This window comes from Thalassophryne amazonica, chromosome 3 (genome assembly GCF_902500255.1).
Source record: "Thalassophryne amazonica chromosome 3, fThaAma1.1, whole genome shotgun sequence".
In the NCBI taxonomy this organism is placed as follows: Eukaryota; Metazoa; Chordata; class Actinopteri; order Batrachoidiformes; family Batrachoididae; genus Thalassophryne; species Thalassophryne amazonica.
This window is the reverse complement of record NC_047105.1, coordinates 10642719-10664853: the sequence shown is the minus strand read 5'-3', so window position 1 is coordinate 10664853 and position 22135 is coordinate 10642719. Positions and strand designations below refer to the sequence as shown.

General features: G+C 40.3%; 1 protein-coding gene across 9 annotated transcripts in view; it reads right to left on the bottom strand.

Annotated features, from left to right (window-relative positions):
* si:dkey-166d12.2 (rap1 GTPase-activating protein 1) overlaps positions 1-22135 on the bottom strand; it is a 317261-nt gene that overhangs the window by 231603 nt on the left and 63523 nt on the right. The window lies entirely within an intron of this gene.

Here is a 22135-nt window from a genome sequence, read left to right as displayed (position 1 = left end):
CAAATGCAGAATTTGGTTCACAATCAAAATATACAAAGTGACGTGTGGGTAGACTCGAGGATAGGAGACGTCCGTCCCGAGTAGAACCGGATCCCACACGATTTCCACTGCCACCGAACCCAAAGGATACTGGAGCCGCCAAGTCCTGAGTCCCCAGGTGGTCACCGTCTCCGACTGTCGGATCTGGTACTGCTGGCAGGAAGCAGAAGACAGAAGTAATGAGTGTGTGAAAAACACACCCAGTAAACAGTCAGCAAGTTCTTTTTGTGTTAGTCGGGTGGGAAAGACACCTCCACCTCAAGTACACAGTTTATGCAGAGTCTGTAATCCTACTTATTGAAGTTCGGAGTGAGGAGTGAAGTGCGTCACTCCTCCACCATCCGCGAACCCAGCCTCCAGCTGAAAGTAGCGATCCAGACACCTGCAAATAGTTCAACACACACGAAAACACGTAACGTGCGACAACACAACGGCTGAGAATTTACCGTGAAGGTAGATGATATCTCGGCGACGAGGTGGAGATGTCGTCCGGCTTTTGTGTGTGTGGGTGATGACCAGGTGATTGGTGACAGCTGTCATAGTTGATGAGTGACAGCTGTCACCCCGGCTGTTCCTGTGAGGCGGCAGCGCCCTCTTGTGCCTGAAGCCCGCACTCCAGGCAGGGCGCCCTCTGGTGGTGGTGGGCCAGCAGTACCTCCTCTTCAGTGGACCACACAACAATATCTCAGCAAATAATGGACTTAGAGGCCTGAAATTTTCTGTGGCAGTTGTCATGGACACCCAGACTTGGACTATATTCAAACAACAGACATTGACACTAAACTGTGAAGTTTGTGTATGCTCAAACTATGGAAAATATTACATTGACTATTGCGAGCATCCATGTTTGAGACACTGAAGCATATGATTACACTCAAAGAAGCCTTTACATTTCTTGGTTGCAATGATGCATGCACAGATGCTAAAGGTGGACTGATATTTAGTGGCGGACTGTTTGGTCTGCAACACCAACATAAATTCTCAAAAATTAAAGAAGTCGATGATAAAGTGTCCAGTGGTCTCTGTTGTGCAGTTTTAAACCCACTGAACCGAGCATCAAGCTCGAAGCACGTGCATAACCAATAGCAGAAAGTCCACAGCTCCAAAAAATAACAAATATTGACGATTTTTCCCGAGCATCTACTCAACTTTATTTACAACCCTTTCAGGATAAATAGGAGTACTGCCATTGGATCCAAATCTGATCAGATCAGTGTTCCTGTTATTATTTGTCCCCTCTCACCAGACAATGCAGACATCGTCATGTCTGTGAAAAATAATTTGAAGTTATGAACTCGGATTCCATTTCTCTCATTTTTTAACTTTCATTATTATATCATTAGTATTATCTAAAACATGGGACACCTTGTTTTCATCAAAATTTCCTTATTATCTTTTGCTCCTTAAATTGTTTTGATAAACTGGAAAGCAAAGTAGAATTTGCCTTTATTTCTCTTCTTATCTGAAAATGATCTGATTTTCAGTGGTTGTGGCTTAAAAACCATATCCGATCCAATCTGTGGATCTTGTGACACCTCTAGTACTGAATGGATAATAAGATTTACTAAAAATATCATACAAATTTGACATTAGGAAGCTTAAAGGATTAGAGAACATCATTGTCGATACACTTGTGCACAGTTTCAGTTGACTCTTACCTCTGTTGTGTATTTTAATGTCTGAGTTTGCCTCTGATCTTGCCTATTTATTATTTTTTCTTTCTTAATGATAACACTGCCCAACAATTTAAAATGTGAATAAGAGCCATAATATCGTTTATAGCGCTGAAGAGGTGTTTGAAACTGCAGCTTTTGCCTCAATGCTTGATGTGAGAAATGTGTCTTCATAGCTCAAAACTGCGATGTGACGGGCAAAAACTAACATCAGGTTCGGATTCAGCGCCCCGAATTACCCAAAATCTATTAAAAAACTCCATGCAAGAAAAATCATGTTGGCCAGTGTAATGCTACGAAAGACAAGTCTTAATAGATAAATTCATGGTAAACATTATTGCTATAATTTATTAAAGCTACAATTTTTCTGCTATCATGGGTACCATGGAGAAAACTATTTTTATATTGGTACAGTTCCTCTTTTTCACTGCTTCGTCTTCTTCTGTCATCCGAGCAGCACATCAAAAGCCAACACACCCACGCTGTCTCATTCACCAATTCCAATTCCAATTTTTTAAAAATGTGCCAGGGAAACAATTTTTCTCTGCTTCCATCACTTTATTTAACAACAGAACATTATTTGAAAACTTAAAATACTTGAAAATCAACAAATCGTGAAATGTCGCTTGGATGTTGAAATATAAAATAATAAAGAATAAACCAGTTTATAATAAAGAACAAAAATAATTATTTCAAATCAATCAATCAATCAATTTTTTTTTTATATAGCGCCAAATCACAACAAACAATTGCCCCAAGGCGCTTTATATTGTAAGGCAAGGCGCTACAATAATTATGTAAAACCCCAACGGTCAAAACGACCCCCTGTGAGCAAGCACTTGGCTACAGTGGGAAGGAAAAACTCCCTTTTAACAGGAAGAAACCTCCAGCAGAACCAGGCTCAGGGAGGGGCAGTCTTCTGCTGGGACTGGTTGGGGCTGAGGGAGAGAAGCAGGAAAAAGACATGCTGTGGAGGGGAGCAGAGATCGATCACTAATGATTAAATGCAGAGTGGTGCATACAGAGCAAAAAGAGAAAGAAACAGTGCATCATGGGAACCCCCCAGCAGTCTACGTCTATAGCAGCATAACTAAGGGATGGTTCAGGGTCACCTGATCCAGCCCTAACTATAAGCTTTAGCAAAAAGGAAAGTTTTAAGCCTAATCTTAAATGGCATTGCTTTATCAAAGTGCTGAGATGCCATAAAACAGCATTGAAACATATAAATGTTATAAAATATATGGTGAAAAAGAGGCATTTTTGTTGCTGCAAATGAGCAATTAGAATAACCAATTAACCATAAAACCTAAATCAAAAACTGTAGCCTGACTAATTATATGTGCAACATTCTGACAGGGCTGAGCGGAGGCGAGGCACAGACAGAGGCTGGCTCACAACAGGATGTATGAGTAAAGGATGGTTTAATTCAGGCCTGGGTTCGGTAACAGGAAGGCAGTCCACGGAGCAAAAGTACCAGGCAGGGACAAGACAGAGGACGTGGTCAAAAACAAGCAGGGTCAGTACACGAGCGAACAGAGTTATCAGGGCTGAGGCAAAAAGCAGGATCCGGTACACAGAGCAGAATAAAAAAAACACGGCTTGGCAAAAACAGGATGAGAACAAAGTGCTGGTATGTGAATGAATCAACAAACAAGCAGGGAGGAAGTGAACTGAAGCAGTTTATATAACAACAGGTGGTAATAGGATAATGACGTGCACGTGGTGGAGGAAGGGCCTGGAAGGGGGCGTGGTCAGGTGAAAACTAAGGCAAAAGAGATGCAGAAAGGCGGTGACAAATGGGCAAGTAAACGACAGACGAATGGGGCGTGATGAGAAAGTGCAGGTGCAGAAAGAGAGTGCAGTGAACAGAAGAATACTGTGATAAAAATGAAACTGGACATGACTACCTAGAAACCTGAGAGAAATGCAGACGAAGAGAGAATGACAGGCAGGTGCAAGTGAGCAGTGAAGAGATTACTGACATGACAACTAAAGATCATACAAAGAAAACGAACACGAATCTAAACTTGAACAGGAAGATGATAAACAGAATAATGGGAAATAAAACACTATGACAAAAGTAAACTGGAACAGACAGACAAAAACAGAAAATAAGAAAAACAGAAACTAAGTAATAACAAAACCTGACATCATAGTACTACATATAACAGAAATGAGAACAGCAAAAATAGCAAACAGTAACTAAATGATAAACCATGAAAACACAGACTGATAGAACAAACAAGAACAGAACTGAAACATGGCCAAAGTCTAAGAGTACAAAGAAAGAAAGTAACAGAGCAAAAACAGAACATAGAATAAACACATGATGAAAGGAACAAGTAATAAAACAAGGCTGGGGCAGAAGGAGCAGAACCAAATAAAGAGGGACAATAAGGACTGAAGCCTGGAACTGGGCCGGGCGTGACACATTCTCTGTATAACTTGTAAACTATGTGGTCATTTCACAATGACACGTGACCCATGTCTCTTTCTCTAAAATTGTATTGTAGCATTATTAGTTATTATTACTATTATTATTGTTGCTATTATTATTTATAAATAAAGTAAATAAAATAATAATAAAATAAAATAATACTAATAAATAAAAAATAAAAAAAAAAAAGTCCACAGTTGATTTATTCACACCAACCTGCTGACTATTGTAGATTCACTCTTCCCAGCTGTCATGATCCACCCTGTTGGCCCAGCTGTTACTATTTTGACCTCTTTTTCCACATTTGTGTTCTGAGCCTTTTGTATTTTTTTAATCATGCCAGTATCTTAGTCATGCTTCAGCTGGTCTTCTTTCTTGTTCTTGTCAGGTTTCATGTTATCTTGGTTTTTGTGTTTGTCAATTAACCTTGTATTTGTTCTCTCTTGGTCACTTAGTTCTTCCAGTCTCAGTTTGATTCTGTTTACTTCATTTCTCGTATTATGCTTTGGTCACTGGTTCAGTTTTCTTTTGAGCATCTTGTATCATAGCTTAGTTCTGTTTAATCACCTTTTTGTATTATGCTTAATTACAGGTTTTGGTTCTTATTTATCTCAAGTGTTTCTTTGATTATGTTCTGTTTGTCACTTATTGCTCATCAGTTAGTTCTTTTTATTTATTGCACTATTCTGTAGTCACCAGTTTTGTTTATCTGCTGTTCTCATTTCTGTTGTACTTTTTATATCTGGGTTTGCTTCTCTGTAATTAGTCCGTTCCTGTTTGAGCTTGCTTCAGTATGATTTTTCTGATCAGGTCTCCGTAGTTTTCTTTTGACTATTATATCTTGGTTTGCTTTTTAGTTCCCATGATTCTTGCTCTGTCCTGGTCCCCTAGTATCGTATTCGTTTTTGCTGGTTTCACGTCATCCTCATTTGTTTGTGTTCATTCCCATCCTGCACCCGCCTGGTGCCTTTGTCTCCCACACTTGACTGTCTGTTTTGCATTTTCTTCACTCCCGCTCTTGCACCTGCTCACACATCTGGATCTGACATCACTCAATTTGTGCACCTCCCTTCCCCATTATCTTGCCCATGCTTACACCTTTGTCTTCCCTGGTCACGCCCGTTCCAGAACCTCACCGCACCTGTGTCTTGTGCCAATACTTGACATCACACAGTTATATAAGCCCTCACAGTCCCTCGCTCCATTGTTGAATGTATTCACTTTCCAGCTTTCACGTTCTGCCTTGTTTTGCTTGTTGATCTGCCTGCCGATATTTGACCTTGTTTTTCCTTTGACCACGTTTTTTTTTGTCTCTGCCTCTGATTGCCAACACTCCGTATATTTTGACCGCAGCCTGTTTATTCGACCAAGCCTCAGCCTTACGTCCTGTCTGTACCTTTGCTTCATGCTGGACCATCTGTGTACTGAATCTCTACCTGTTACTATCATTAAACCTTATTCTAACTGCATCTGCTGTGAGAGTTTGCACTTGTGTCCACTCGATTTGTGCCACACCCTGACAGAACAATCGAACCAATCATGGACACAGCGAACTCTCTTCCTGCCGTCTCAGCTGCAGATTTTGCCACCATTTGCGACATTTTTCTGAAATTGACATTTTTTTTTACTGTTTCTGCTCCTGCTTCCCACCCAAGAAAAGTTTGATTATCTCAATCAAGCCTGGACCTGGTAGTGGCCAACCCTGGCTGTGTAACTATTTCCCAGACCTGGATAGGCAGGATGAATTTTTTGCTGCAGGTAAACTCCCAGCCTGGATTGCTACAGCCCGAACTCCACTGTCATCCAGCTCTCACTCGCAGACAGCGACTGAGTGGGAGGACATGAGGATGAGACGACATCTGAGACTGAAGGTCAGAGGCTTCAAGATATCGCCACGTTATTTTTAAAATTCAGGACTTGTTTTTTTGAGTTTTTGGGCAGTCAGATCATTGGCGCAGACACATATTTTTTCCGCTTTAGATGAATACTGCAGGCTGAAACCTGAGATGTGTCTGCGTACCCAGACTTAACTGACATAAAAAAGCAGTTTTATACAAGGTCAAATCCCCTATGTATTGAGGATCCCTATGTATTTTTTTGTTTGAGTCAGAAACTTTGAGTCCCTGTATAAGCCCACTCCTTCTCACTCTCTCAGACGCCGCTGTTTCACTTCCGCATTAATCCACATCCGATTCTCCGCTGTCATATGCAGCGAAGCCAACCACGCCCAGCCCACGCCCTACCCCAGCTCCACGCCATTTGTTTACACAGATGCCACCCAGACTGCAGCAGCCAGGAGGATCAGCGCTTTGGCCGGCAGCCACAGCGGCTCCACAAACTCCTTGCCAAACTCCGTTGCCGGCACCAAGGAAGAAGCGTTCACCTCAGCTCCAGCTCTCAGCTCCCGCTAACTCCTCTGTTGCTAACGCTGCAGTGCAAACTTTGCCCGACTCCTTTGGGGCGATAACGTCACTGGAATCACCCCCAGAGTCATCGGGAACTTCCACATCACCTCAGCACTCAGCAGCACCTGACTGGGCTTCCTCAGTGGGCCTGCATCCTAAACAGGCGGAGCCGTTCACTGTATTAGAAGCACCTGCAGAGAACATAATGCCATTACAGCATTCAGAAGTGGAGCTCATGCCACCTGAACCCTTCATCACGAATCTCGCTGCACGTGCACCACCAAGCATGGACCGAATCATCATGCCGGAGCTTTTCTGCTAGCTCTTCAAAAGGATCCACGTCGATCAAACCACCAGCAGGAACTTGAAGGCGCACATGTTTCCACAGCTCTCGATGTTCTCACTCCCCAGAATCACCGTCAGCGGCGCCCACGTCCTCAGAATGCCACAAAGCACTTCTGGAAAATGTCACCACTTCAAGTGCTGAATCATCCCAACGCGACTCTCCTCTGAGTTTGTCGCAAGTGTACAGGGAGAGAACCTGCGCCCAACCCATCTCCAGGAGATTCCAGCTATGTCTTGCTACACCAGCATTTCCACCCTTCCACCGAAGTGACAGTACCGTTCCAGAAGAGGAATAAAGACAACTCTTTGGGTAGGACTGATTCTTTGCCTTTTGGCTTAATGCTGGTTCTTGAAATTATCATCTACTTGTTGTGCTCACCAGAAAGATGTTATCTCTCTTGTCAGTATATTTTTGGCTTGTCACTGAACTTATTCTATAGGGACTTGTCAATGTTTTCTTTCATTTTGTTTTTCTGTGCACCTTTATGTTTATGGATCTTGCGCCATTTACATTTTTGTTTCAAACGGATCCACCTCCCATTTTGTAGTTTCATTACTTTCTCACCCAGGTTCTTTTTAAGATCACCAGTTTTTGGTTATGCACAGGTGTTTTCTCACTGTATGCAAGTTTTGATTGATCAGTTTCTTCCCTTCGGTTGTTGTTTTTTTGGTTCGTCCCCTTTTAGACAGCATCCTCAGTTCTCTTCGTAAAGTTTTTTATGTCTTCCAGTCCCTTGTCACATGGTTCTGCTCCCCTAGTGGTCATATTGTTAAGTTACTGTTTTTTCTTGCCTCTTATAGCCTCCCATTATGTTGGTTTCCTTCCTATTGCCGTTCATTACTGAAACTCATTTTTTCCTCGGCTCACTTCATCATTTGTTTTTCTTTCTGTTCATTGGTTGGTTGTTTTTGGAGTTCATTATTTCAGGTTTTCTGCCTTGTACGTTCAGAAGTGAAGTGGCTCATGTTCATTATCAGTTTGTTCGTCCCCCAGCTGCTTTTAGTGGTCAGTGGGGTTTCATTGGTTACCTCGTGGTTACACCTAGCCCTACACTGCACATATTCTGCTCTCGAGAAGGTTTTTCACTCCCTCTGCAATATCACTGTTTATCAATTCCTGGTTCCTACTGCCATTCCGTAAGTCCGTTTTCCACAGGAGTACTAGTCAGGCTGCTATTTTGTGCCCTGCGGTGGACCCAGGTTCACCACCTTATCCTACCGCCTGTCCTGGCCAGTTCCCTGACTGCCCCTCTGCTACAGCTTTGGGCCAGGTTCCTCATCAGGTCCGACCCCCCGACTCACCAGTGGTGGTCAGGAGACCTTCCCGTTCTGCTGTTTTTTCTACTGGGGTCCATAGCCAGCCTCTGGCCTTGCCTAATCATTTCAGTCTGCCTCATGGTCGTCCTCTGGATTCCTCAGTGGTCTGTTTGCCTGCCTGCTTGTTTGTTCACCATATGGGTTTTGGTTGCCCTCCTCTATACAGATCCCCTGGATGCTGGCCCATGTTCCCTTTCAGTAGTGCCCTCCAGCCATTCCTCCATCCTCCCGCCCATTGTCAGCTTGGGTCTGTGGTTCTCTGGGGATCGCCGGTGTCGGTCCGTTGGGGGGAGGTGCTGTCATGATCCAGCCCTGTTGGGCCCGGCTGTTACTATTTTGACCTGTTTTTCCACATTTGTGTTCTGAGCCTTTTGTATTTTTTAATCATGCCATGTATCTTAGTCATGCTTCAGCTGGTCTTGTTTCTTGTTCTTGTCAGGTTTTCATGTTATCTTTGGTTTTGTTTTTGTCAATTAACCTTGTATTTGTTCTCTCTTGGTCACTTAGTTCTTCCAGTCTTAGTTTGATTCTGTTTACTTCATTTCTTGTATTATGCTTTGGTCACTGGTTCAGTTTTCTTTTGAGCATCTTGTATTCATAGCTTAGTTCTGTTTATCACATTTTTGTATTATGCTTTAGTCACAGGTTTTGGTTATTATTTATCTTCAAGTGTTTCTTCTGATTATGTTCTGTTTGTCACTTATTGCTTATCAGTTAGTTCTTTTTATTTATTGCACTATTCTGTAGTCACCAGCTTTCACATTCTGCCTTGTTTTGCTTGTTGATCTGCCTGCCGGTATTTGACCTTGTTTTGCCTTTGACCACGTTTTTTGTCTCTGCCTCTGATTGCCAACACTCCGTATATTTTGACCGCAGCCTGTTTATTCGACCAAGCCTCAGCCTTACGTCTGTCTGTACCTTTGCTTCACTGCTGGACCATCTGTGTACTGAATCTCTACCTGTTACTATCATTAAACCTTATTCTAACTGCATCTGCTGTGAGAGTTCACATTTGTGTCCACTCGATTTGTGCCACACCCTGACACCAGCCTGGTGCACATCTACAATTTTCTTCCTGGTATGCTTCAACAGGTCTTTGGTCTTGGCCATGGTTGAGTTTGGAGTCTGACTGTTTGAGGCTGTGGACAGGTGTCTTTTATACAGGTAAGAGGTGGAGGACAGAAGAGCTTCTTAAAGAAGTTACAGGTCTGTGAGAGCCAGAATTCTTGCTTGTTTGTGGGTGAACAAATACTTATTTTCCACCATAATTTACAATTAAATTATGTAAAAATCCTACAATGTGATTTTCTGGATTTTTTTCTCATTTTGTCTCTCATAGCTGAAGTGTACCTATAATGAAAATTACAGACCTCTCTCATCTTTCTAAGTAGGAGAACTTGCACAATCAGGGACTGACTAAATACTTTTTGGCCCCATTGTACTTTAGTATACACTAGTAGAGTTCTACCTTAGAATTGGAATGTATTATAGAAGACATACCTTACTGAATTTTCATGAGAAACAAAATTCTCTGGTCTGATGAACTTGTTGGCGTGAATGACAGACAACATATTTGGAGGAAACCAGGCACTGCTCATCACCTAGCTAATACCATTCCTGCAGTGAAGTGTGTGTTCGTGTGAATGCATGATGTCAATGTTAATTGCTTTGAGCTTCTAATTCAAATGAAAAAGCACTATATAAATGCAGCCCATTTACCATCTGCCTTAAGTTAAACTAAATCTAGCTTGCTAAAACTTAACATGAGCTAAGATTAGATAAGACTTCCTACCCCCATCATGCCATAGCTTAAAATTGCAAGGTTTTATTGGTTTTAGCTCTGCCTTTTGAGCAGAAGGAATGCTGGTGCATGTGTATGAGGTGCAAAAATCAATACACACTCTTGCCACTGTGCTTGAAATGGACTGAGGAATAAGAATTCAACCATGACGACTGAAGTTATTACAGTCAAAATTTGAATAATGCCTCGATGGTTTATAATCATGGCAACACAGTGGCTTAGTGGTTAGCACTGTTGCCTCACAGCAAGAAGGTCATGGGATTGACTCCCACCTGTGGCCTTTCAATGTAGAGTTTGCATCTTCTCCCCCTGTTTGCATGGGTTCCCTCCAGGTGCTCCAGCTTCATTCTCACATCCAAAGACATGCAGGTTAGGTGGGCTGGAAACTTTAAATTGTCCATAGGTGTGCGTGCAGGTCTGAATGTGTTTGTTATACAACCCCTGGCAAAAATTATGGAATCACCGGCCTCGGAGGATGTTCATTCAGTTGTTTAATTTTGTAGAAAAAAAGCAGATCACAGACATGACACAAAACTAAAGTCATTTCAAATGGCAACTTTCTGGCTTTAAGAAACACTAAGAAATCAGGAAAAAAAATTATGGCAGTCAGTAACGGTTACTTTTTTAGACCAAGCAGAGGGAAAAAAATATGGAATCACTCAATTCTGAGGAAAAAATTATGGAATCATGAAAAACAAAAGAACGCTCCAACACATCACTAGTATTTTGTTGCACCACCTCTGGCTTTTATAACAGCTTGCAGTCTCTGAGGCATGGACTTAATGAGTGACAAACAGTACTCTTCATCAATCTGGCTCCAACTTTCTCTGATTGCTGTTGCCAGATCAGCTTTGCAGGTTGGAGCCTTGTCATGGACTATTTTCTTCAACTTCCACCAAAGATTTTCAATTGGATTAAGATCCGGACTATTTGCAGGCCATGACATTGACCCTATGTGTCTTTTTGCAAGGAATGTTTTCACAGTTTTTGCTCTATGGCAAGATGCATTATCATCTTGAGAAATTATTTCATCATCCCCAAACATCCTTTCAATTGATGGGATAAGAAAAGTGTCCAAAATATCAACGTAAACTTGTGCATTTATTGATGATGTAATGACAGCCATCTCCCCAGTGCCTTTACCTGACATGCAGCCCCATATCATCAATGACTGTGGAACTTTACATGTTCTCTTCAGGCAGTCATCTTTATAAATCTCATTGGAACGGCACCAAACAAAAGTTCCAGCATCATCACCTTGCCCAATGCAGATTCGAGATTCATCACTGAATATGACTTTCATCCAGTCATCCACAGTCCACGATTGGTTTTCCTTAGCCCATTGTAACCTTGTTTTTTTCTGTTTAGGTGTTAATGATGGCTTTCGTTTAGCTTTTCTGTATGTAAATCCCATTTCCTTTAGGCGGTTTCTTACAGTTCGGTCACAGATGTTGACTCCAGTTTCCTCCCATTCGTTCCTCATTTGTTTTGTTGTGCAGTTTCGATTTTGAGACTTTGTTTTACGTTTTCTGTCTTGACGCTTTGATGTCTTCCTTGGTCTACCAGTATGTTTGCCTTTAACAACCTTCCCATGTTGTTTGTATTTGGTCCAGAGTTTAGACACAGCTGACTGTGAACAACCAACATCTTTTGCAACATTGCATGATGATTTGCCCTCTTTTAAGAGTTTGATAATCCTCTCCTTTGCTTCAATTGACATCTCTCATGTTGGAGCCATGATTCATGTCAGTCCACTTGGTGCAACAGCTCTCCAAGGTGTGATCACTCCTTTTTAGATGCAGACTAACGAGCAGATCTGATTTGATGCAGGTGTTAGTTTTGGGGATGAAAATTTAAAGGGTGATTCCATAATTTATTCCTCAGAATTGAGTGAGTCTATATTTTTTCCCTCTGCTTGGTCTAAAAAAGTAACCGTTACTGACTGCCACAATTTTTTTTTCTTGATTTCTTATAGTGTTTCTTAAAGCCAGAAAATTGCCATTTGAAATGACTTTAGTTTTGTGTCATGTCTGTGATCTGCTTTTTTCCTACAAAATAAAACAACTGAATGAACATCCTCCGAGGCCGGTGATTCCATAATTTTTGCCAGGGGTACCCCGCCTCACGCCCTGTGACTGCTGGAATAGGCTCCAGCCCCCAGTGACCCTTAATTGCAAAAAGCATTTGAAAATGAGTGAGTGAGTCGTTTGCAATCATTAACCCTATTGTCCTGTGATGCAGTAAACGCATATCCTCCATCCATCAAACTCACTTTGTCTGCTGTGTTCCTACTCAGTGAGGTGTGCACAACGCTTAATTGAAGTGTCTCCTGACCTAAGATGTAATAGAGGTTCATTAAATGGCGTTAAACTCCTGATGGTGTTAAATGAGTACACATGCAAGGAACATTACCTCCCTCAATAAGTCCAAGCATCTCAATTCATTAACTGAAATGTCTATGCCAAGCAAGGAGACTAGTGAAGCACATCCAGGAGGAGCATGGTTTTTATATTTTTACTAATTTGTCTCCTTGTCTTGGAAAAAATTAAGTGGGGCAAAAAAAAAAAAAAAAAAAAACATGCAAAAAGTTGACAATTGTCAAAAATATGTTGACAATAATGTCATTCTCAAAATTGACTGCAAAGACCATTTGCTGGTAAAAATGATATAGTTTGTCCATTTGTGTTTTGTCTGTTTGGAGAACTACAAAACAGATTTCTAAAAAAAAAATCAGCCCTGTAAATACTAATTCCATTAACGCTATATGAGGCATAGTCACAGCTACATTCAGTTAGCATTGTTCACATATACATATACAGCCCCAACCAGTCCCAGCAGAAGACTGCCCCTCCCTGAGCCTGGTTCTGCTGGAGGTTTCTTCCTGTTAAAAGGGAGTTTTTCCTTCCCACTGTCGCCAAGTGCTTGCTCACAGGGGGTCATTTTGACCGTTGGGGTTTTTACGTAATTATTGTATGGCCTTGCCTTACAATATAAAGCGCCTTGGGGCAACTGTTTGTTGTGATTTGGCGCTATATAAATAAAATTGATTGATTGATATACTATGCTTCTAAAATGTTTTCCCACAAACATTTGTATGCACAAATTTGGGCACCCTTGATAATTTTCATGATTTTCCTTTATAAATCATTGGTTGTCTGGATCAGAAATGTCAGTTAAATATATCACATAGCAGATGAACACAGTGATAATTGAGAAGTGAAATGAAGTTTACAGGATTTACAGAAAGTGTGCAATAATTATTTAAACAAATTAGGTAGGTGCATAAATTTGGGCACCCTTGTCATTTTATTAATTATATTCCAATAATTATTGGAACAGAAAATTGGTTTGGTAAGCTCATTGACCCTTGACCTCCTTACACAGATGAATCCAATCATGAGAAAGGGTGTTTAAGGTGGCCATTTTCAAATGTTTCCCCTCTTTGCATCTCTTCTAATGAGTGGCAACATGGAAGCCTCTAAACAACTCTCAAATGACCTGAAAACAAAGATTGTTCAACATCATGGTTTAGGGGAAGGATACAAAAAGCTATCTCAGAGAAAACAGCTGTCAGTTTCCACTCTGAGGAACATGATGAGGAAATGGAAGACAGCAGGCCAAGAAAAATCTCATAAGCTGAAGCGAAGGATGGTGAGAACAGTCATAGTCAATCCACAGACCTGCTCCAAAGACCTAAAACATGATCTTGCTGCAGATAGTGTCTCTGTGCATTGTTCAACTATACAGCGCACTTTGCACAAGGAGATGCTGTAATGCAGAGGAAGCCTTTTTTGCATACACGCCACAAACAGAGTCGCTTGAGGTATGCTAAAGCACATTTGGACAAGCCAGCTTCATTTTGGAACAAGGTGCTGTGGACTGATGAAACTAAAATTGAGTTATTTGGACATAACAAGGGGTGGTATGCATGGCTAAAAAAAGAACACAGCATTCCAAGAAAAACACTTGCTACCTACAGTAAAATTTGGAGGTGGGGCTGTGTGGCCAATGCAGGTACTGGGAATCTTGTTAAAGTTGAGGGTCACATGGATTCCAGTCATTATCAGAAGATTCTTGAGAACAATGTTCATGAATCAGTGACAAAGTTGAAGGTGCACCGGGGCTGGATCTTTCAATAAGACGACGACGCTAAACACTGTTCAAAATGTACAAAGGCATTCATGCAGAGGAACAAGTACAACATTCTGGAATGGCCATTTCAGTCCCCAGACCTGAATATTATTGAAAATCTTTGGTGTGATTTTAAGCGGGCTGTCCATGCTCAGAAACCAACAATGCTGAGATGTTTTGTAAAGAAGAATGATCCAAAATACCTTCAACCAGAATCGAGACTCTCACTGGAAGTTAAAGAAAGCGTTTAGAGGCTGTTATTTCTGCAAACAGAGGATCTACTAAATACTCATGTATTTTTTTTCTGTTTGGGTGCCCAAATTTATGCACCTGCCTAATTTATTTAAAGAATTATTACACACTTTCTGTAAATCCTATACGCATCATTTCACTTCTCAAATAGTAGTGTGTTGGTCTGCTATATGATGTATTTAACTGAAATTGCTGATCCAAACAACCAATGATTTCTAAAGGAAAATCATGGAAATCATCAGGGGTGCCCAAACTTTTCCATACAACTGTATCCATACTTCAAAAAAATCTGAGATATCATTTGTTAAAGGGGTAGAAATTATTTCAAAGTCAATATTTGAATGCAACAATTAATCCATATACTTATTGTTATTTAAATAAGGTGATATTTTTTTTCATTGGAAATACATCTGGAAAAAAGTAGTATTTTCTATTCAGGGTCTGGATTTTACATCAATGCTTCTGCAAAAGTGTGTGGTACCAAACAGAAATGGGGAAAGCCCCGGTTTCAGTGAGTAAAAGTCTTACCATACAAGGTCCATTAGAAAAGTATCCGACCTTTTATTTTTTGCAAAAACCATATGGATTTGAAGCACGTGTGATTGCATCAGCCAAGGTTGAACCTTCGTGCGCATGCGTGAGTTTTTTCACGCCTGTTGGTTGCGTCATTCGCCTGTGAGCAGGCTTTGTATGAGCAGTGGTCCACCCCTCATCGGATTTTTATTGCGAATGAAATGTCTGAACGATTTGGGGCTTTGCTGCATCAAATTTTTCCAGAAACTGTGAGAGACCTCCAGGTGGACACCATGCGGAAAATTCAGATGGCTTTCAGGGACGATTTTATGGGGATTACACAGATTAAGGAGTGCTCCAGCCGGTTTAAAGACCGCCCACAGCGTCTGAGAGCGCGGCGCACTCCGAGCGTGCCTTAGACTGCCCACAATAAAAGGGGCCCACTCTGCCCTCTCTGAAAGGTGCAGTTTTATCACACAGCACAATGCCACAGATGTCGCAAGATTTGAGGGAGCGTGAAATTGGCATGCTGACAGCAGGAATGTCAACCAGAGCTGTTGCTCATGTATTGAATGTTCATTTCTCTACCATAAGCCATCTCCAAAGGCGTTTCAGAGAATTTGGCAGTACATCCAACCAGCCTCACAACCGCAGACCACACCAGCCCAGGACCTCCACATCCAGCATGTTCACCTCCAAGATCGTCTGAGACCAGCCACTTGGACAGCTGCTGAAACAATCGGTTTGCATAACCAAAGAAGTTCTGCACAAACTGTCAGAAACCGTCTCAGGGAAGCTCATCTGCATGCTCGTCGTCCTCATCGCTGTCTCCACCTGACTCCAGTTCGTCGTCGTAACCGACTTGAGTGGGCAAATGCTCACATTCGCTGGCGTTTGGCACGTTGGAGAGGTGTTCTCTTCACGGATGAATCCCGGTTCACACTGTTCAGGGCAGATGGCAGACAGCGTGTGTGGCATCGTGTGGGTGAGCGGTTTTCTGATGTCAATGTTGTGGATCGAGTGGCCCATGGTGGCGGTGGGGTTATGGTATGGGCAGGCATCTGTTATGGACGAAGAACACAGGTGCATTTTATTGATGGCATTTTGAATGCACAGAGATACCGTGATGAGATCCTGAGGCCCATTGTTGTGCCATACATCCAAGAACATCACCTCATGTTGCAGCAGGATAATACACGGCCCCATGTTGCAAGGATCTGTACACAATTCTTGGAAGCTGAAAATGTCCCAGTTCTTGCATGGCCGGCATACTCACCGGACATGTCACCCATTGAGCATGTTTGGGATGCTCTGGACCGGCGTATACGACAGCGTGTACCAGTTCCTGCCAATATCCAGCAACTTTGCACAGCCAATGAAGAGGAGTGGACCAACATTCCACAGGCCACAATTGACAACCTGATCAACTCTATGCGAAGGAGATGTGTTGCACTGCATGAGGCAAATGGTGGTCACACCAGATACTGACTGGTATCCCGCCCCAATAAAACAAAACTGCACCTTTCAGAGTGGCCTTTTATTGTGGACAGTCTAAGGCACACCTGTGCACTAATCATGGTGTCTAATCAGCTTCTTGATATGGCACACCTGTGAGGTGGGATGGATTATCTCAGCAAAGGAGAAGTGCTCACTATCACAGATTTAGACTGGTTTGTGAACAATATTTGAGGGAAATGGTGATATTGTGTATGTGGAAAAAGTTTTAGATCTTTGAGTTCATCTCGTACAAAATGGGAGCAAAACCAAAAGTGTTCCGTTTATATTTTTGTTGAGTGCATTGCTGTTGGTGGGGGTTGAGGGGCCCACTGGTTTTGATTCAATTTATTTGTTCATTGCTGATGAATCTGACTACAGGGCCCTCTGAATTCTTCACACCACACTACGTGGGCTGTGTTTAATCATGTCCATATCCTTATAACTACATTTCTTACATTACTGCATTCCTTTTCAAATGTTGCAAACTGAAGGACAAGAAAAAAGGCATGGAATAGGCGGAAGTGGTAAAGATGTCCAAAATAATGATAGTTAAGACATTAGCTTACATCAGAGTTGATAAGCTTCTGCTTCACAAAACAATAATTTATTGTAACAACAGATCAACATAAATTTCGGTAGGTTATAAGGCAATGGTGGATTGTACAAATACACTATTGTCACATTATTGTTAACATAATATAGCCTAATTAATGTCTTAGCAAGATAGTCATTATGACTAGCATGCTCTCCATGCTAGTAACAGTGCCAAAATTCTTCAATATTAAAGAATAAACTGCTCTTAAACCAGATATAATTAATAACCAGTTGTAGGACAACATCCATCCTTTTACACACAGTTTATTTTCTTGGTAGTGATCACACTACGTAGCTCAGCATATAGCTTTCAAGCACATAATCTATTCTGCTACTGTGTGTTTATTGGATTGTGTCAAACTGTCACCCAGTTAATGATTTTATTAAATCATTTTAACCTTGCAATAATTACAGGACATTAATTATCTTATAAAGAGCTCCACAATGTAAGAACAATAACTGTCATTGTTTCCAGGTCAAACTTAGCACCTATGAAATCATCGCATCCTGTGATAATTTGAGAAATGTTTGTCTGTCTGTCGGTCAGGTTGTTCCTCTCGTCCTCCCAGGTCCTTTAGCTGAAAGTAATCTACCTTATCCTTAAGGGGTTTGTTGTGCCAAAGGTCAACATCATTGACTTCAAAGGGTAAAAATTTTAGTTTTTTAGCACACTTGGCACTTGGCATACAGATGAAGGTGAGTTAATCTCAACAAGATGGCACCGCAGATGGCTGCCACTAATGGGCACTCTGATTCTGATTCTGACTTCTAGAATTGCTCAGGCCAGACTCACACTTCCCAAAGATCAATCACTGGAAACAAGATCATTAGGGCCAAAGGTTCAAAATATAGGATTTATGTAACCCTCTATTTTCACCAGAGTTAGCAGAGATATGGAGGTCAGTTCTGGAATTGCTCAGCATGGTTAAATTTGCTAAAGGTTCATTACTGGGCCAAAGTTACATCTGCCTGGATGTTTATTGGTTGACTTCTCCCAGATAGTTTTGCTGATTTCTCCCAGACTTTGCATATCATTGAAGGTTGACATCAGCATTTCCATTAAAGAAATACTTTCAGCTAAGGTCAAGGAATTTTCAACCTGATTTGGTCAAAACATGACACACACCTATGTGGTATCAGGCTTGGTAACACAAAATGGCTGGACACAAGTGCAAGGCCCAGACACTGAGTGGAATTGCTTAAAAAGGTTTACTGGTAAAAAAGAAGCAAGGGTCCGGTACACAAAAGGCAGTCCAGAATAAGCAACAGTAACAAGTTCATCAGGCAGAGGCGTGGTCCAAAAACCAGCAGGTGGTCATGAAAACACTGAGAGGCACGCAGAATGAGAAAACACGAGGAGCAAGGCTGGAAGCGAAGGCATGGAGCACAACGATCTGGCGGGGAACAGGTGGACAAGGTGAGGTTTAAATACAGAAAGGTGATGAGCAGACAATGAGGAACATGTGTGAGGGAAAGATCCAGGGCGTAGGTGGGTGATTCTTTAACTACGGGCACTATTGGCCTTGTAAATGTAATTTCCACCACACCATTGCCTTACAATATAAAGCACCTTGGGGCAACTGTTTGTTGTGATTTGGCGCTATATACATGTGCATACATGTGTTGTATGACATTGAATACCCCAATTATGTTTTGATTATTTTACTGATATTTTATTCAGAGATATTTTAAAACATTAGAAAAATGTTTCTTTACCATTCATTTTTATCATTGAAGATCAAAAGTCTGGGTGTGGGACAAGCACAAAACGGCAATATTTGCATATAATGATGCTGAAAAAAGGTGAACAAGTCATCATAGACTACTAGAACAAATTTCTTAACACACTTTCATTGTAAAGATAACTATAAAAGTGTGAAATTTCCCCTTTTTTCTGTTTTTCATACAATATGATCAAAGGACATAATAAGTGCCCGTAGTCTAAGAATCACCCAGGTGTGGAAAGACAGAGGGACACGCCCACCCACTGAGCACCAGTGACAGACAAGAGAAATAGAGACAGAAAACCCCAAGCAGAAAACGACAGGCCAGAAAATCACCACACAGAACATGTTCAGAAAACACTCTAATACATAAAACAAAAACAACAACCCAAATCCTGACATGTGGGTGCCAGATTTTCCTTGGCAAGGTGAGCCAGGGGTCAATCTTGTGGGTGAAGGTCAAGGATATTGGAGGTCAACTATGAGATTGCCACAGCCTTTACTGTCTACTGTCTTTACTGACCTAGCTACTAATGAATGAATGAAAACTGTTTATTTCGAACATTTGATACAACAACAATTACAAGATAGATCAGTAAAGACAACAACAAAAAAGTTCCTACTGTGTACCCAACATGTCCGAAAAGGGTAGGGTGAAGCATCAGCTTATTTATCCCTACCCCTTCTTCCCCACAAACCAGTAATACCCTTTGCCACATATACACATAGATTCCTACACACCTAAATCGATATCAATATATGTATATATATACATATACATACACATATATATACATACAACATCAACATACATACACATATACATACACATATATATACATATATACACATATATATACACAAACATAAATATACACCTTCACATACCTACTTACATACAAAATACTATATATTTACAAGCCGAAGCAAAAACAAAAACACCCTAACCCTCATTACTCTTCCTCCTCCCTATACCCAGAAAAAAACATATTTTGTACCGCTGTTTGAACTGGTTCATGCTTGGACAATGCTTGAGCCCCACTCCCAATCTGTTCCACAATCCTCACCCCACAGACAGAAATACAGAACCTTTTTAATGTTGTTCGTGCCCACTGATGCTTTAATTAAATTTCCCCCTCAGACTGGTAATCCCCTGATCTGTTAAAAAACCTATTTTTAATATTTTGCTGGAAGTAAATTGTTTATTGCTTTATACACAATTGTACTGTTGAAAATGAACCAAGTCTGTGCATTTTAAGATTTGGATTGTAAAAATAAGTGGATTTGTATGATCTCTATAGCCAGTATTATGAATAATTCTTATAGCTCTTTTCTGCATTACTGATAGTGATTGTGTTGTACTTCTATAAGTATTACCCATACCTCTGCACCGTACTGTAAATATGGTAAAACCAGTGAGCGTAAAGAATGCGGAAGTGAGTTGTGGTCCAGAATATGTTTTGCTTTGTTTAGAACTGAAATGCTTCTTGAAGTTTACTTTGTATATGTTTTATATGAGTCTTCCAGTTTATCTTATCATCTATTATCACCCCCAGAAACTTATTTTCATGTACCCTTTCAATATCTACCCCCTCGACTTGTAACTGAACCTGTATGTCTGTATTACAATAGCGAAATAACATGTATTTGTTTACTTAAGTTTTAATGATAATTTGTTTCTGTCAAACCATATTTCATTTTCCCATTTCTATACTGATCCTCCTCAGTAACTCCTGCAAATCCCCCCTGAACAAAAATGCTTGTGTCATCTGCAAATAATACTAATTTTAATATTTTGGAAACATTGACAATATCATTTATATAAATTAGAAACAGTTTTGGACCCAATACTGACCCCTGTAGGACGCCACAAGCATTGTCCAAGCATGATGATGTATATTCCCCCAACTTCACAAACTGTTTTCTGTTACTTAAGTAGCTTCTCACCCAGTGCAACACCAACCCCCCTAATCCCATACTGTTCAAGTTTATTGATTAATATGTCATGATTAATTGTATCAAAAGCCTTTTTAAGGTCTATAAATATTCCAACTGAATGTAATTTGTGGTCTATGGCGTTTGTAATCTCCTCAACTGATTCTATTAATGCAAGTGATGTTGAACTATGTGCTCTGAATCCCTATTGACTATCAGTAAGTAATTTATGTTTATTTATGAATTTGTCTAATCTATTATTGAATAACTTTTCTAATAATTTGGAAAATTGTGGAAGCAAAGAAACAGGTCTATAATTTGTGAAGTTGGTGTCTATCCCCAGTCTTATACAGCGGCACAACCTTAGCTATTTTCATTTGATTGGGAAATTTACCGGTTTGAAATGATAAGTTACAGATGTATGTTAATGGTTCTACAATCCATTCAATGACCTGTTTTACCACCACCATATCAATTTCATTTAAATCGGTAGATGTTTTATATTTACAATTATTCACATGTCTATAATTTCATTTCCATCCACTGCTGTGAGGAACATTGAACAGGGATTTCTTTCTATAAGATTATTATCCCAATCCTCAGATTGGGAATCGGAATTTTTTCTGCCAAGCTTGGTCCAATATTTACCAAAAATTATTAAAACCGTTGACTACCTCATCCTTATTTTCCTTCTTGACATATTATCAATGAAATACTGAGGGTAACTCTGTTTTTATTACCATTTTGATAATGCTATTTAATATATCCCATATTCCTTTAATATTGTTTTTGTTATTATATAATATGTTACTATAATATTCCTTCCTACATACCCGTATAATATTAGTTAATCTATTTTTGTATTTCTTATATCTATTTTCTGCCTCTTTAGTCTTTAGTTTTATGAATTCTCTATACAGTGTATTTTTCTTATTACATGCATTTCGTAACCCTTTCGTCATCCATGGTCGAGCTTGGATTTTTTGTTTTCTGTAGTCTTGTTTAATTGGACAATTGTTATCATATAATGATGTAAATATTTGTAAAAAGTTTCATATGCACTATCAACATCACTTTCAACTGTATACCTTTTCCCAGTTTTGCTCCTGTAAATCCTTCTTTAGTGTGTTCATGTTTTCCTCTGTCCGCACTCGCCTGTATTTATTTTCTCCTCTGGCTGATTCCGCCGATGGTTTCTATTATAAACGATGAAAACTGGTAGATGATCACTAATGTCATTGATTAATAATCCACTCACAGTGTTATTCTCAATATCATTGCTGAATATATTATCAATTAAGGTGGCACTATGGGATGTAATTCTGCTTGGCCTGGTGATTTTTGGATATAAACTCATACTGTACATTATACTGATAAATTCATCTGTTATTTTATGCTTATTTGGATTGAGCAGATCAATATTTAAGTCACCACAAATAAACACAGTTTTTTTGATTAGTTTTTGAGAACCT